General features: G+C 38.1%; 1 non-coding gene across 1 annotated transcript; it reads left to right on the top strand.

The window, feature by feature from the left end:
• The first annotated feature begins 571 nt into the window (after nucleotides 1–571).
• LOC112999477 (small nucleolar RNA R71) lies at nucleotides 572–678 on the top strand. The gene has a single exon (XR_003264664.1). It is a non-coding gene; the product is annotated as a small nucleolar RNA R71 (small nucleolar RNA).
• Nucleotides 679–16,659: the final 15,981 nt, after the last annotated feature.

Genomic DNA, 16,659 nt, shown 5'->3' with positions numbered 1-16,659 from the left:
TTGGAAGGAAGGAGCAGGCTGCTGTTGTTGTTGCTGAGGGCTGGACCATCTGAGGTTAGGGTGGTTCCTCCATCCAGGGTTGTATCTGTTGCTGGAAAGGTCATAATTGCTCTGCTGTGGTTGATTTTGCTGCTGAGGTTGAGGAGGTCTATTGTAAATATTTGCAGCATAAGCTTCAGGCTGCTCAATTGCTCCAGGTTGCTGCATGGAAGGGAAAAGGTCTGTATGGTGGTCAGCAGAGGAGCACAAACCACAAACCCTTGCAACAGGTATAGATTTCTGATTCAAGGCCAGCTAGGTTACCAAGTTGACCAACGCATCTAGTTTGCCTTCAAGCTTCTTAGTTTCAGATGATGCAGATGGGTTTGTAGCTACCTCATGCACTCCTCTAATGACTATGGCATCATTTCTGGCGCTAAACTGCTGGGAGTTGGAGGCCATCTTCTCAATTAAATTTCTGGCTTCAGCAGGAGTCATGTCTCCAAGGGCTCCACCACTGACAGCATCTATCATACTTCTCTCCATATTACTGAGTCCTTCATAAAAATATTGGAGAAGAAGTTGTTCTGAAATCTGATGGTGGGGGCAACTGGCACATAGTTTCTTAAATCTCTCCCAGTACTCATACAGGCTCACTCCACTGAGTTGTCTAATACCTGAGATATCCTTCCTGATGGTTGTGGTCCTGGAAGCAGGGAAAATTTTTTCTAAGAATACTCTCTTAAGGTCATCCCAGCTCGTGATGGACCTTGGAGCAAGGTAATACAGCCAGTCCTTTGCCACTCCCTCTAATGAATGAGGAAAAGCCTTCAGAAATATGTGATCCTCTTGGACATCTGGGGGTTTCATGGTGGAGCAGACAATGTGAAATTCTTTCAAATGTTTGTGCGGGTCTTCACCTGCAAGGCCATGAAACTTTGGAAGCAAATGAATCAGTCCAGTTTTAAGAACATATGGGACATCCTCATCAGGGTATTGGATGCACAAGCTTTCATAGGTGAAATCAGGTGCAGCCATTTCCCTTAGAGTCCTCTCACGAGGTGGAGGTTGTGCCATGTTCTCAGAATGTGCAAAATCAGAATGCTCAGAATCAGAATGCTCAAAATTATAATGCTCAAGATCAGGATGTTCAAAATCACCAATAACAGAATGCACAGATTCACCAGTTATGGAATGCTCAGAATGATCAAAAGGTATAAAATGATGCCTAACTAATCTATGAAATGTCCTATCTATCTCAAGATCAAAGGGTTGTAAGTCAGATGGATTGCCTCTAGTCATACACTACATTCAGCATGCACACAACTAGTTGCCTTGTCATGTAAATAAAGGTGTAGGTTTGAACTACAGCTACCCTCAAATGATATCCAAATGACTTGAAATTTTGTGAGCAACCTTATAAAATGATGATAAGATAGCACAAAAAATTTCAGACAAAAATTCAAAGTCTAACTATGAAAGCTAAAATTGGTAGGTTAAGAAAAATATGTGAATAAAACTTGAAAAATAAAAAACTTTTGACAGAATCGCCTTTTTTGGATGATGGAGACCTCAGCCGGCCTATGGCCAGATGCCATGGCATAGGAAATTTTTTTCTACCCCAAATGCATATATAATAATTGCGATTCTGATAACCGGAGCAAAAGTTATGGCCGTTTGAAGTTTTGACAAACACAAAATTTGCTAGTTTTTTGGAACTTTCAAATCTGACCAAACTAAAGGCTCTAGCTATTTTTCCCACAAAAAAATTCAGCCAAAAATAACAACCTTAGCTACTAAAACAAAAAATCCCAAATAATTCAGCATGGGTGGTCGCTAAAATCCGTCTCTAATTGATTTCTACTACTACTCTGTTTTTCCGCAAGCTGATTTCTACTACTACTCTGTTTTCAAGCACAATCTTCACAGCAAAACACCCAAGACTGAAACAGGGGAAACGCTTAATGGGAAAATTGAAACAGAACACACATTAAACAAAATACCAGGACACTAAACAACACTAACACACATACTAACACAATACTAACAATTAAACATAAAACACGAAAGGATTAAACACACAACACTAGCTAGCTATTATGAACCTTTGGACACTGTTCCCCGGCAACGGCGCCAAATTTGATCGAGGCCGTACCCGAATCAAATAAACATGAAAATGCAGTAACTAGGAAGTGATCCTAGGTCGTTTCCCAACGAGCAGTGACAAGCCAAATGTTCATAATATACTTGCAGTAACAGTAACGATGGGGGGGGGGGGTTTGGTTGTTTGGTAATTAAAGAGCAGAACAAATAAAATGGAATACGAAACTACTAATATTAAAAACGGGTTGTTTCCTCTGATTCAGAAGCCACTCTCTTATCCTGGGTTATGGAGAATTCGTCCCTAACAGTCAACCACTTAATCCAACCCTATTTCAATTTACTAAGCAAAAATCAACTTAGGGTTTTCAATACGTGATTAGGCACCACATACACTAGTTTAGTCCTTCGTCCATTAAGCATGAACGCAAGTTAGGCTCAGAGGCAATTAATCGAACACGAAGCGTGCACTGATTAATATTCACGAAATTGGGATAACTGCTGAAGGGAAAACTGCCAGGAAACCACATTACAAACGAAACCTCAAAGAGAGTTGGGCTTCGTCCTCAAAAGGAAACAACACCAGAAAATCTAGCCTTCCATGGATTCAAACAGAAAACGCAAATGAAACATGAAGCAGAAACGTAAATGAACAAGAACGTAAATGAACAGAAACGTAAATAAACAGAAACGTAAATGAAAGTAGAAGAAGAAGCAAGAATGAACTCGTAATTAGAAGCAGAAAACGGAAATTTGCATTAAGAACGAAAACTGTAACAAGGGAACACAAAAACGTGAAAACCTAAAACCAAAGCTCTGAATAATGAAAATAGCATAGCAGAATAGAATGCCCTCACGAATCCCAAGGCAACTATTTAAAAAGAGTCACTCAAAGTCACTGGGCCCTATTACAATACTCTGGCCCAAAACGAAATAAACACTGAACAACATAAAATAAAATTGGAAAATTTCCTAATTAGAAATTAACTAAGGTAAGCGCTGCTTTATTTGCCCTCTTCAAGTCCACAACCAAAATCCGGATTAAGCCCAATGTTTCATTAATTCCTGAAATTAGATTAAAAACATCAAATTAGCTAAATGAGCCCAAATAATAAAACTGCCTAATTAATTGACAGTTAAGACCAATCAATAATTAAAATGGTGCAAAAAGGGTTTAGAAAATAGAAGAAAATGATGGCACATCACTAAGACGATGTGACGCCCATACCAAGGCACAACACGTCCTTTCCAATGGCTTGTTCCTTTTTCCCAGAGTCGTCGTGCTGACCCAACACGCACCCCACAGACTCGTCTAACATAGTCATGTACAAGAAAAGAGGTCTTCCTGTTACAGGTGGCATGAGTACCGGGGGATTCGCGAGGCTCTGTTTGATTTTTTTGAAGGCCTCTTGGCAGTCGCTGTTCCACAGGACCGCCTGGTTCTTACGCAATAGTTTGAAGATGGGCTCGCAGGTAGGGGTGAGTTGCAAGATAAATCTCGCGATGTAGTTCAACCTGCCTAGGAAACCTGAACCTGCTTCTCCGTGCGTGGCTCTGGCATTTCAAGAATGGCCTTCACTTTCTCGGGATCTATCTCTATCCCTTTATGGCTCACGATAAATCCCAATAACTTCCCCGATTTTACCCCGAAGGTGCACTTGGCGGGGTTTAGTTTCAGTTGGTATTTCTGCAGCCTTCCAAACAGCTTACGCAGATTGACGAGGTGTTCGTCCTCGGTCCGAGATTTGGAAATCATGTCATCTACATAGACTTCTATCTCTTTATGCATCATGTCATGGAACAAAGCTACCATGGCACGTTGATAGGTTGCCCCAACATTTTTTTGCCCGAAGGCCATCACTTTGTAGCAGAATGTTCCCCATAGGGTGACGAAAGTAGTCTTCTCTGCATCTTCGGGTGCCATCTTTATCTGATTATACCCTAAGAAGACATCCATAAAAGAGAAAAGGGTGAACTTGGTTGTATTATCTACCAATATATCAATGTGTGGCAAGGGAAAATTGTCTTTAGGACTAGCTCGGTTTAAGTCCCGATAGTCTATGCACATTCGCACTTTGTCGTCCTTTTTTGGGACCGGGACAATGTTGGCTACCCATTCCGGGTATCGAGCTACAGCCAAGAAACCCGCATCGAACTGCTTTCTTACTTCTTTAATTTTCAAAGACATTTCAGGTCTCCTCCTTCGTAGTTTTTGCATAACCAGGGAAGACCCAGGATTCAATGGCAACTTATGCTGCACAATGTCGAGGTCCAGACCAGGCATGTCTTGGTACGACCATGCGATGATGTCTTGATATTCTTCAAGAAGGGTTATCAAACCTTGGTGGATAGGTGCGGTCATACCGGTTCCTACTTTCACTTCTTTCTTTCCCTCTCCGGTCTCTAAGTTTATCAGTTCGGTTTCGTCTTGGTGAGGCTTCATTTCGCGTTCTTCCTGAGCGATCAACCTCTCCAACATTGGTGAAAGAAAGTCATCTTCCTCTTCTTTGTTTATTGTTTGACTCACTTCTCGGTCAAAATCGATTATCAAACCCTCGTTGTTAGGATCCTCAAAGAATCGACCCTCACATCTATATCATTCAAGACAAAAAAACAAAAACATGAAAAATGATATGAGAAAAGGTGGAATCGCAAGAACAGATGAAACAAGATCTCTTTGTTATTTAATAAGGTAGATTTCACAAAACAAAAGAGAAAGGAATCTATAGCCTCTAATTACATTGAATCAGCGGTATAGACTTCCGACTGGCTCATCACGCGCCAGTTCCCCACTTGGGAATTGGGATGGCAGGGTCGTATGAAACTTGGCAGATCTTGTGGAGACTCTTCTCCTATTGCCGCCACCTCTTCCTCGAACAATATCCCGGCACTTGTGAAACACTGGCTAACATGGTCAGGCCATTCCCTATCTGCCCGGAGTCTTGACGGTGCATTCCTTCTTCCCGGTTTCCCGAGTTCATACCCCAACCCTTATTTGTACGGGTTCCCCCTAATGTTGACCACATCGGCATTCCCGTGGCTGTCCTTGCCCAGACCCATTCCGGGCTCATAACCGTGCCTGAGCATTACCCGTGCCACCATTAGGGCCGCATTAGAGAGACAAGGTAGCAACAGACTCATTTCCACAGAGGCACAACTCACCACCTCGAAGGATTGGAAGGCTGTTTCCAATGATTCTTCCGCTGCTTCTACATATGGTACGGAGGAGGGGCAGCTCACCAACATATCTTCTTCGCCTGACACTATCACCAAGAGTCCACCAACCGCGAATTTCAATTTCTGGTGAAGCGTCGAAGGGACCACTCCTAGCGCGTGAATCCAGGGCCTCCCCAAAAGGCAGCTGTAGGCGGGATTTATGTCCATCACTTGAAAAACCACATTGCAAGTGTGGGGGCCTATCTGAATGAGGATGTCGATTTCCCCCATCACCTCCCGCCGACTACCGTCAAAGGCTCGTACTACCATCGAACTTGGTTTTAGACGTGACGCATTAAAAGGAAGTTTCTCCAAGGTGGTCTTTGGCATCACATTTAAACTTGAACCATTGTCGATGAGCACCTTAGCGACGACATGGTCCATGCATCTGACAGACACATGTAAAGCTTTGTTGTGCCCTCTCCCCTCGATGGGAATCTCTTCTTCCGCGAACGCGATATAGTTATTGGTAGTTATATGATTAACAATGCCTTCAAAACCCTCGACTGAGATGTCGTGTGCTACGTGGGCTTCATTGAGGACCTTTACCAATAGTGCACGATGAGGCTCGGAGTTTATGAGCAGTTCGAGCAAAGAGACCCTTGCCGGAGTTTTATTCAGTTGCTCAACTACTTTAAACTCACTTTGTTGGATGAGACGAAGGAACTCATGAGCCTCTTCCAAGGTCACCGCCTTTCTTTGAAGACCTTCCTTCTTTTCAGCTCCTTTTACCACCGGGGGATCCATTTCTTTTGAGGGGGTGGCCGTGTCTGCGGGTTCTTGGATCATGGGTACTTTCCCCTTGGAGGGCAATTCCGCCGAGTGAGGGGGAGCAAACACCCAGCCACTACGGGTTACGCCACTAAGGCCGGTGATGTTGGTCACCTTGGCTGACAAGGAGTCAACCTCGGTTGTAGCTCTTTCTCCAAAAGCGGGAGGGGTATATTTCCATGGAACGACCTTATTGCTTTGATAGGAAAACGACGTTGGCTTAGGCACTGTCGGGGGGTACTTGGGCCTGGAGCCGGTCACATTCCCAGTGAAACATATTACTAGGGCTTTGAGGGTTGGGTGAACCTTCCTTTCTTCCGACTGCATGCAAATCTGTGGCTCTTCCCTATCTCCCTCGGACACTTCGAGCTGCCCCCAGTCCATGAGCCGTTGAAGTAACTCTTCCACCGCGGGGCAGGTTTCCATGTTGTGTGATTCCCCAAGATGAAACAGACATTCATCACTTTCGCCTCCGCCACGAGAGACCATGCATGCTGCCTGCAACGACTGGTAGATGAATCGTCTAGACGTAGCCACATCTTCTAATCTCTTTGACCCTGACGACCTATCCTTTTCGATGGCGTTTACGCTAGCCCCTCCATGACTAGCTAGTGGATTGGTTTTAACATTGGGGCCCTCTTCTTGAAATGATAGCCAGCCGACATTTATTAGGTGTTGCACCTTATACTTGAATGGCAGGCAAGAGTCAATGTTGTGTCCGGGGGCTCCACTATGGTATGCGCATGTGGCATTTGAGTTGTACCACTTAGGGTATGGTGGCTGGAAGACCTTTCCGGGTATGGCCACCACCAAATGATTTTCCAATAATGAGGGCCACAACTCAGAATATGCCATGGGAATAGGAGAGAACTCGTCTTTCGGGAGGCGTCGTGCATTGTTATAGCTCGCGTCAGGAGTTGTATTATTGGCTGCCCGGGGAGTGGCTGGAGCTGTGTGTTGGGCAGGCATTTTTTTGTTGCGGAGGCCCTTCCATTTGAGTTGGGAGGGAACTTCCGACTCGGATCGAAAAGTTCGGGTGGTTGTGTTGGTATGAGTTTTGGGCATTTTGGGGCGTTTTCATCCATGTTGGGGCGGTGGTGACCGCGTGGGTATCTCCTTCCTTTTTCCGTGTGCCCACCACTGGGGCTCTTCTATTGTTGTTGGGGGAAATGTTGGAGGCATATTCAAACTTGCCTTTTCTCAGTCCGAACTCGATTCTTTCTCCGGCGAAGATAAGGTCTACAAAGTTAGCCGGCATATATCCTATCAGGTTCTTGTAGTAGAACATGGGCAAGGTATCTACCATAATCGTGATCATTTCCCTTTCAGTCATAGGCGGGACGACTTGGGCTGCTAGGTCTCTCCACCTTTGTGCATATTCTTTAATGGACTCATGTTCCCGCTTGGTCATGCTCTGAAGTTGGTTTCGATCAGGAGCCATATCCGTGTTGTATTGGTACTGCCTAATGAAGGCAGTTGCCAAGTCTTTCCATGACCGGATCTGAGAAGCTTCCAGATTGGTGTACCACGCCACTGCTGCTCTGGCTAAGCTGTCTTGAATGAAGTGCATTAACAGTTTTTCGTCCGTAGAATATGCCCCCATCCTTCAGCAATACATCCGAAGATGACTCTTTGGACACGTCGTCCCCTTGTATTTATCAAAATCTGGTACTTTAAACTTGGGAGGAATGACGATGTCAGGTACCAGACACAGATCCGCTAAATCCGAGAACGAATAGTTGCCGAGGCCTTCTACCGCTCTCAGCCTCTCTTCAAGTAGATCAATCTTTCCCTTATCTTTTGCAATGGGAATGAATTCCTTAATGGGTGCGGATGGAGATGGGACATGGCGGACTATGTTTGGTTGGGGCAACTCATGGGGGCCGGTTCCTTGAGGGGAAGTAGAGGGCCTAAATAGGCATCTCCTTCCTCATCTTCTTGCAGAGGATAGTCGGAATGAGGAGGGAGTTGCCCCTCGAAGGTAGGGGCTTGGCTCAAATCGTCTGGAGCGGAACGGGGAGTGAAGTCCGGAGGCAAACCATAAGGGTAGGCTTAAGGACTATACCTCCGATTAAAACCCGTCGAGTTTCTGTCTCGGCCCAAGTTTATTGTGGGCTGTAGCACCGGTTCCGCTTCCCTAGCTGTATTGGAAGCGGCTGCCGTAGCATTATCTTCTATAGTTTTTTGAAGTTTTAGCATGGCCTCCGTGATAGAAGCCATCTGATCTTTTAAGGCCGATAGGTCGGCCTTCATCTGTTCTTGCACTCCCTCTTCGTTATCCATCTTACTTCTGGATTGGGTGTTATAGGGGTGCCTTTGTGCTTTTTTAGTTATGGTGAGTTCCCTAAAGAAACAAACAGTGGTGAGTACGCCACCAAAACATGAATATGCTAATGAATGATCAGAGCACTTGGATCCACCTCAAGGCTTTTTTAGACAACGTGATGAGTTTCAGAACTTCTTTTTATAAAAAGGAACAAAAGCTTTTATCTAGACAAGATCATACAAAAGTGTTACAACAGAACCTAACGATTTCTAATTATATGGGCCATTAAATCTATCATGTGTTGACAGTAATTGATTAGCCCGTGAATTTCCTCTGGGGTTGAACACACTTCAGCGATGGCCTTTGCTTTGGCTAGTAGTCGCGAGAGGTCTTGACTTCCATAAGTGGAGCTTCCCTGAACCGCTATAAGATTAGAATGGTTGAGCATTTTTCAGTAACAGCTATTGCATCCATAGTAATGGCTTTTCACATGTTGTAGCAGTGCTATGATTATATCGGCTTTAAAAAACAATTTTTGCCTCTGAAACATTGTTGTTTGGGTTTTTTTGGGGGGTAAAATATTCCACAAAAAAGTTAACTTTGTTTTGACCTCTGCTCCTTCACACTTTACAGGACTTTTTTTTTTGTGTCTATTCTATTCTTCTTTCTCAAACATTGATTCATATTTCTAGACAGCAACAAAGATTTGTAACTTTCAATATTCAAGGGTACTTGGGATTCAACATTTTTACCCTTGTAAGTTCCAATTTCTTGGCAACAAGCAAATAAAAAAAAGTTAAATAGATTCATGGGTACTTGAGATTCAACATTTTTACCCATAAATCTCAATTTTTTTTAAAAGCAAGCGCAAAAAATAAATTGTTGCTTTGTTCAGTGGGGCAAAAAAATCAGTTTTGAACAAACACATGTCCTCTTTATACTCTGTTAATTTGTGTTATTTTGTTGTTTTGTTTGGTTATTATTATTATTATTATTATTATTATTATGCTGATCTAGGCATGCATGTTTGCTTCCTTTAAAAAAATGAAGTTTTGAACAAGCGCATATCTTTTTTCTACTCTCTCTTAATTTGTGTTATTTTTGGGTTTTGTTGAATTGTTGTTATTATTATTATTATTATGTGGGCGGTAGCTTAAGGCCCTTTTTTATGTTGTGATGATAGGAGTTAACGTTGATATTTCCTACCTCTTAATTTTTTTTGCTGTTATCCATGTTTGCTTCGATACTAATTGTTTCCATTTGCAAGGTCATCCAGGAAGAAACATGCAGCAGCCAAGGTTTTTCTTTTGTTTTAACACAAGTCTTCTCTATACTCTCTTTTTATTTGCATTATTTTTTTAGTTTTATTATTATTATTATTATTATTATTATTATTATTATTATTATTATTATTATGTAGGCTCTAGCTGAAGCCCCTTTTTTATTATGCATACATCCAGCAGGCAAGATTTTTCTTTTGTTTGTTTCCTCAAAAAATGAAGTTTTGAAGGCCCTTTTTTACATTGTGGTGACGGGAGTTAACGTTGATATTTCCTGTCTCTCAATTGCTTGCCTTAGTTTGTTTTTTCCTTCAATGTTATTATAATCTGTGGTATGAAATTTTGAGTATTCTTAATTTACTTTCTTATCTATTGTGATTCTTTTCATCTGAGTTCATGATGTTTGAAGTTAGAAAATTCTTAAAAGATACCAGTGTTTCAATTTTGATGATAAAAACTGCTAGAAAACCACCCAATTATTTACCTATACTAATTAAATTCATATTGTATTCTATGTAGGTTTGCTTTATTCCGCACTTCTACGGATCAGAATCAAAAGATGATTACTTTACGAAATGGTTTCAAAAGATGCATGATTTAGTTGTCAAGTTGTGTAAATTTATTTTTAATTATGTGTATATTTAAAAATTTATATTGTAAGTTATATAATAATAGATAAATGAAATATTTAATGTTTTGGATAATCTTCTATTATATATTTTATTATTCATTTAGAGCTAAAAATTGATCCAATTGAAATCCAATTATTAGATTAGCTTAAAATTTGAAAATTTTATTATATTATTATTATTCAATTTTAGACAAACAGGGTAAGTAGTAGATAACCATAATTCAAGTACTTTATGTGCTACACAATGTTGTTTAGGAAGTTGGCAATGAAGTATTTATCAAAGGAGAATGTGACTAACATATATTGTTTTCCTCAGTAGAAAGTAGCAGATTTCTCATTTAGTTTTTAAGCTGCTAGCATATACAAATACTTCAAGTATATTCCAAGGTACTTCTGATATCCTTGGAATATGTTGACATTCTACTACTACACTATATTTAGTGAACATATACTATGTCTTCTATACAATGTGGTATGTATTGGCCTTACTATGTCTTCTGTAATAAATCTTTGCTTCTCTTCATTTTCAGGTCTTACCTTTCAAATAGGTGATTTTTTATACCCAAACTTTGTATGTTAATTCCTATAATAACAATTACTTGATTTGAATTTAATTATTATTACCTTTTTATTTGACTAGCTAATTCCAATCAGTGTGAACTCCTATATAGATTGTATTAATTGATCTGAATCCGAATTACCCTATGACAAAGGTTGTTTTGGAAATGTTGGCTTAGGAGAAAAAGATGATGACATGTAAGTGTTTTACTGCTTTGGTGAGTCAAAAAATAATCCTCTTGTGCTTTGGCTAACTGGTGGTCCTGCCTACTCTTCATTTTCAGGTCTTGCCTTTCAAGTAGGGAATTTTTTAGATACAAACTTTGTATGTTAATTCCTATAATAAATCCTCGCTGCTCTAAATTTTCAGGTCTTGCCTTTCAAATAGGTGTTTTTTTAGATACACACTATCTTTGTTAAATCCTATAATAACAATAACTAGATTTGGATTGTGTTACTATTACCCCTTCTATTTGACCAACTAATTCCAACACGTGTAAACTCCTATATAGATTGTATTACTCGATCTGAATCCGAATTACCCTTTGACACCTTACTGTATCACTAAAAAAGCAGTTTTGGGAAATAGTTTAATAAAAAAAACTTGTAACTAGATTTAGTGTGTCTTTGTCCATCTATATTTGACATGTGTTTATAGTAACAATATGTAGTTTTGACCTTTTTAAAGAGGCAAAAGAGAGGTAAGAATGAAAAATCAATTCATGTGCTTTAAAAGGTTATACCATTTCCAGTTAAAATATTAAGTTTGATGTTACACATGAAAGGTGTGCTTCAGTTTCTTTCAAGACAAAGCATAGGTAAGAAGTCTACATGTTACTTGGAAAGAAACTTTGATAAGTAGATCTAACTCTAAACTCACATGGAAGGTATTCATGTTTTCTTAATTCTTTTATATTTTTTCTATTTATTTATGCTCTACTGACACTGGCATGTTCTCTGCTCATATATTATTTCTGTAATTTCTTATTCTAATTTGTGCTTCCCAATATAAAATAAAATTTCATGATATGTGTTAAATTGAAGATTACCTTACTGTTGCAACCCTGTGGAAGAAGCTTGAAGGCTCACCCTTTCCTTCATTGAAATCCCAATATAATATGTATCTTTTGGCATTCATTGTAAGAGATAAAGACCCTAACTTCTACTCCAAGGAGGCAATAATCAACGAGTACACAAATATAACCCTTTTTTATTATTATAATATGTAATACACTATTGTTCATGCATAACCAAAAGAATCGTATGATTCTGTTAAAAAATTGAGGCTAATTAATTTATGTTTTTGATCAACAAATAAAATGCCTATATTGATATAGAGTATGTTGCAAGGGGTACCATCCCATTTACATCAATTCTGAATTTTGCTAACTATTATCTAAACTTCATTTTAACGTCCAATGTTGATCAATTAGCTTATCATTTTAGTTTTGTTTTTAGCAAGGTCAACAACAAAGAAGAATCCAGCAGACACTGTATTATTCTATTACCCATTTTTTCTTCCTTAATAATTTCCTTTGTTTTGTTCTTTTTCAGTAAGGACACTTCTCCATCGACATCTAGAAAGCTTTGTCTGCACCATCAACCTCAAAGAGTGCAATATTGACCTCTGATACAATATTCTTCTACTATTCAATATGTTTTCCGCTTGATTATTTTATTGTTGTTCGTTGAAACTTTTTGACATGTTTACTCACCATTGAAAATGTGTTTCGATGGATAGTTACTGGCATGAGTTTGGACCCTAACTTGGAAATTGTTTCATAATGGACTGTTAATTCTGTTCGGCAATAGTCTTTTTTTTAAAGGATATCTATTTGGGGTTTTCATATGGTTTGATTAAGGATTTTTAACAACTGCTTCTGATGTACATACTTTTACTATGATTTTCCTATCATGGATACAGATACGCTTGATTAGATCCTCAATAAATATGGCTCCCATAGATGAAACATAAAGGTCTATCTCAGATAATGATAAAAAAAATTATATGCTGCTTTTAAGCTTGATCCAGCCTACTCTTTAGAGTGTCCAATTTTTCCGTTTTTCCTTTTTGGCCTATAAAGAGGTCCAAGAAGTAGTGTGCAAGAGGATACTAAAATTCATAAAAGCTTACCATATTTTGTGTCTTATGAATGTAGGATATATGTATTACTCCTTATTCTATATGTGTATTAGTATGTCACTATTATGCAATTTAAGTTGTACATTGGATGGGTTGTCATGTTAATTATAGAACTTCATAGAAATGTACTAGTGGTGTGTGAATCTTTATATTATCAATTAATAAAAAAATAGATATTTTGCATTGTACATGCGCAAATATAATCAACAAATTGTCTTCATCAACAAATTGTATTGTGTTTCAAACCCATAATTGTACATTAATTTAATACAATTTTAAATAAATGAATTTAAAGGCCATTTTTTTTATCGTAAACATCATTTGGGTCTTTGTCATCTTGAAGACTGCATACAATGTTTCAAAAGAAAGATTACCACAAGCTCCTGGAAAATAGCATTATATGCTTATTTATATATTAAATTTTTACAATCAAATGATTAATTATCCGCGCTATAAAATCGTTCAATAAACAACATAAAAAACTATATATTGTGACATAGGGAACAAAAATAAAATTAAGCATGCAAACATAGTGGGGATTTTTTTTGCCAATGTTATCTTTTTTATTTTAAAAAAATTAGATAGAATCATTTTATCTTGACTATTTTATTTTAAAAAAACTTATTTTAACGACAAATTCAATATTGAAAAAGTGTACAATGACAAAATATAATCAATAAATTAAGTTCTATTTGCGAATTTATTGTAAATGAAAAAACATATTTGTGGATGCCACAACTACTCCTGCCATGCATAACTTATAAAACCATATTTGTGGATGTCACAACTACTCCTGCCTTGCAAAAAAAAAAATCTCATGCTTGCTAAACAAATAACCAGAAGAAATCAATGTACTGTACTCTATAAAACTCTTTAGTATCAATGTTACCATTTTTTTTCTTTTTTTTTTTGCAATACTTTCTTTTAATTCTTGCATCAAAAATCAATTGACGAACAACCCGTGCGTATGCATGGGTTACCGACTAGTGTAATAATAGACACGTGAACAAAGGGTAATGAAAATAGTCAAAATATCATGATTTAAAAAAATAATCGAATTAATTAGGAATAATAGTTTTCTATTTTTCTAGCCATGAGAAAATTAACTTTTCACTGTGGTTTTCATTACTTTCCTAAGATCACTTTTTTTATGTAGGAATATTGTTCCACTAGAACACAAATACCTGAATTAAGTATTTGATCTATCATATTTAACCAAATGAAATTTACATACGAGTGTGAACTGAAATGTAAGAATTAAAAAAATGTTCATTTAAAATTATTGTAGGGTACACTACTACATATTTATTAATTTACGACACGGTAACTACGACGATGCCTGTGAAAACATCGTTGAAGGCTTACGGTGGCAGTTTTGTAATTTTGATGACTGCATATATACGACAACGGTGATTGAATAACCATCTTAGAAAGCGCATTTAAATCATTACAACGACGGGTTTAGTCAGACCGTCGTAGTTGTAAGAATTTACAAAGACAGGTTTATCCTTTTAACCGTCATTGAATAATAAACTTTTTTTAAATTATATTTTTTCCCCAAATCACTAAATAATTAACTTGGTGGTCCTCAGTCGAAGGTTGCTGTGCATATCCTGCTTGTTCGAAAGCTTCCGTTCATCCTTGTCGGCGTAGTTGTGGCTCTGTATCAACCTCGAAGGTTTGTATTCAATGCATTCCCTCATTAGTTTTCTGTTTGTCTTCCAATTAGTGTATGACCCTCATGGAATTTGCATGTGCTTCACATTTATGACCCTCAAAGTTTAGGCTCATAGTTGTGCTCGACAATTGTGACCCTCGTAGTCGTCTCTCACTTGAACCTTAGCCTGGGTCATCTCTAAGTTGAAGGTCTTCGAAGATACGGCGGACCACTTCATCTGTCAACTCCTTAAAAGGTAAGAACCCTTGTCTGTTAGCAATTCTCTGAAAGTGTTATAGAACCTTCCATGTTAGCAGTGTTGAATCCAGTTTGTTGTGAGCCGAAAGCGTGTGCTTATGTTTGTTGTTAAGGTTAACATGCTAATTGTTAGGGAAGCGCCTGGTTTGTAGCATTATACAAATTGTGTTTATCCCCATGTTTGTTGTTTCAATATTTCCACCAAATTTGAATAGGCTGAGAATATCCTTAGGAGGAGATTAGATGTTAATGCGGTGAAGGTCAGGATTCCATGAAAATGGTAACCAAGGAAGGGGATACTACTTTCAAACACTATTGCATGTTTTCGTAGCTGTAAAACTGTCAAATGCAGAGAAGTGAAATTAAAGAGAGAGAGTCAAAAGAGATCATTTTGGGTAGAGACCCTAATTTCATTGAAGACAAAATGTTCTAATTGAGTGATGAAAAATCCAAGTAAAACTCTCTAATTGGCTAACATAGTTTTACTTGCTTAAATCTGAATCTCAAATCAGCAACCTATAAGAATTAGTTGTAACAGGAAAATGGGTAGTAGGTATAATCATCAGGGATTGTTAATCTGAAAGTTTGTAATGTTGTTAACCAGAGAAATAGAAAATGGAGAACTTACTTTCGAATTCCAATGATCACCATGCAAGATGCAGGTTTATGATTATAAGAGAAATGAGATAATTATGTGCTTTGGTAATGTGAATAAATCCCCCTTTTGTATAGGGATGTAGCTGAAATTACAATGAAAAGAAAATGAAAATTTGTTAGATGGCATCTGCGAAGAACATTGTCCCTCACCTTCAACTGCAATGACAATTTCCATTGACATTGCCAAACACACTTATTTGGACTTGTTGGAGCCTAGAATTAATTCCATTACAATTAACTGGTGTGTGATGGCCCCTTGCTAGTATGCTTTCATCTTTTTCTCCATTTATTCTGTTACAGTCATCCTTATCCTTAATTGCATGTCCATTCCAAAAGATATTTGTTGGCTCACTTTTGAAGCATTTGCATCAATACAACTCGAGGTGATAAGTAACACTTCCCCAACTTTCAATGTCAAGATTTTCTCTCCCTCTTGACACTTCATCAAGTTGCTTCAGGGAATATTGTTAATTCTCCTGAGATTTAGAGGCTTTTGAAAATAACTTCAACTGTTTATGGGTCAAATATTTGTAGCAATTTGCTACTATCATCTTAAGGAGATCTCACATTTCACATTGCTAAATCTCTCTGAGGGTTTTGAACCTGGCACATTTTGTCCATCTCTCTAAGATAAACTATGATGGAACTTCTGTTCTGTTCATATTATAAAGAACTATTCTAGGCTACTTAGAAATCCAACATGCTCAAACTTCAAACTACTACGGTTAACTATTTTATTTGGAGAATTTAACATGACACTGTATTGGCTATTATCTTCAAATGCATTTGCTTTGTACTCAAACAATGATCCATTACCACCATATAGTTTAACAAGAACATCAAATAAATGGAAAATAGAACACCATCATAAAGATTAGAACCAGGATAAAAAAAAAATGAAGACAATCTTAATTGTATCAAACCATATCCATAACTGATTCTGGTGTGCCTTGAAGATAATGACCAACTAAATACCTCTAACTAATTTTCTTAATAATGCTAGTGCTTCAATTTTCATTTTCTTGTATCTAATTCTGAATAGTTCCAGACTACCTTATGAAAGTTGCAATATGACTAAGCACTGCCACTGAGACACCTTTATGCTTCCAGTGTTATTACAAGAATTAATAGCTATACTTATAC

Source organism: Glycine max, chromosome 14 (genome assembly GCF_000004515.6).
Source record: "Glycine max cultivar Williams 82 chromosome 14, Glycine_max_v4.0, whole genome shotgun sequence".
NCBI classification, from domain to species: domain Eukaryota; kingdom Viridiplantae; phylum Streptophyta; class Magnoliopsida; order Fabales; family Fabaceae; genus Glycine; species Glycine max.
Note: the sequence above shows the minus strand (reverse complement) of the source record. Positions and strands in the feature narration are given on the sequence as shown.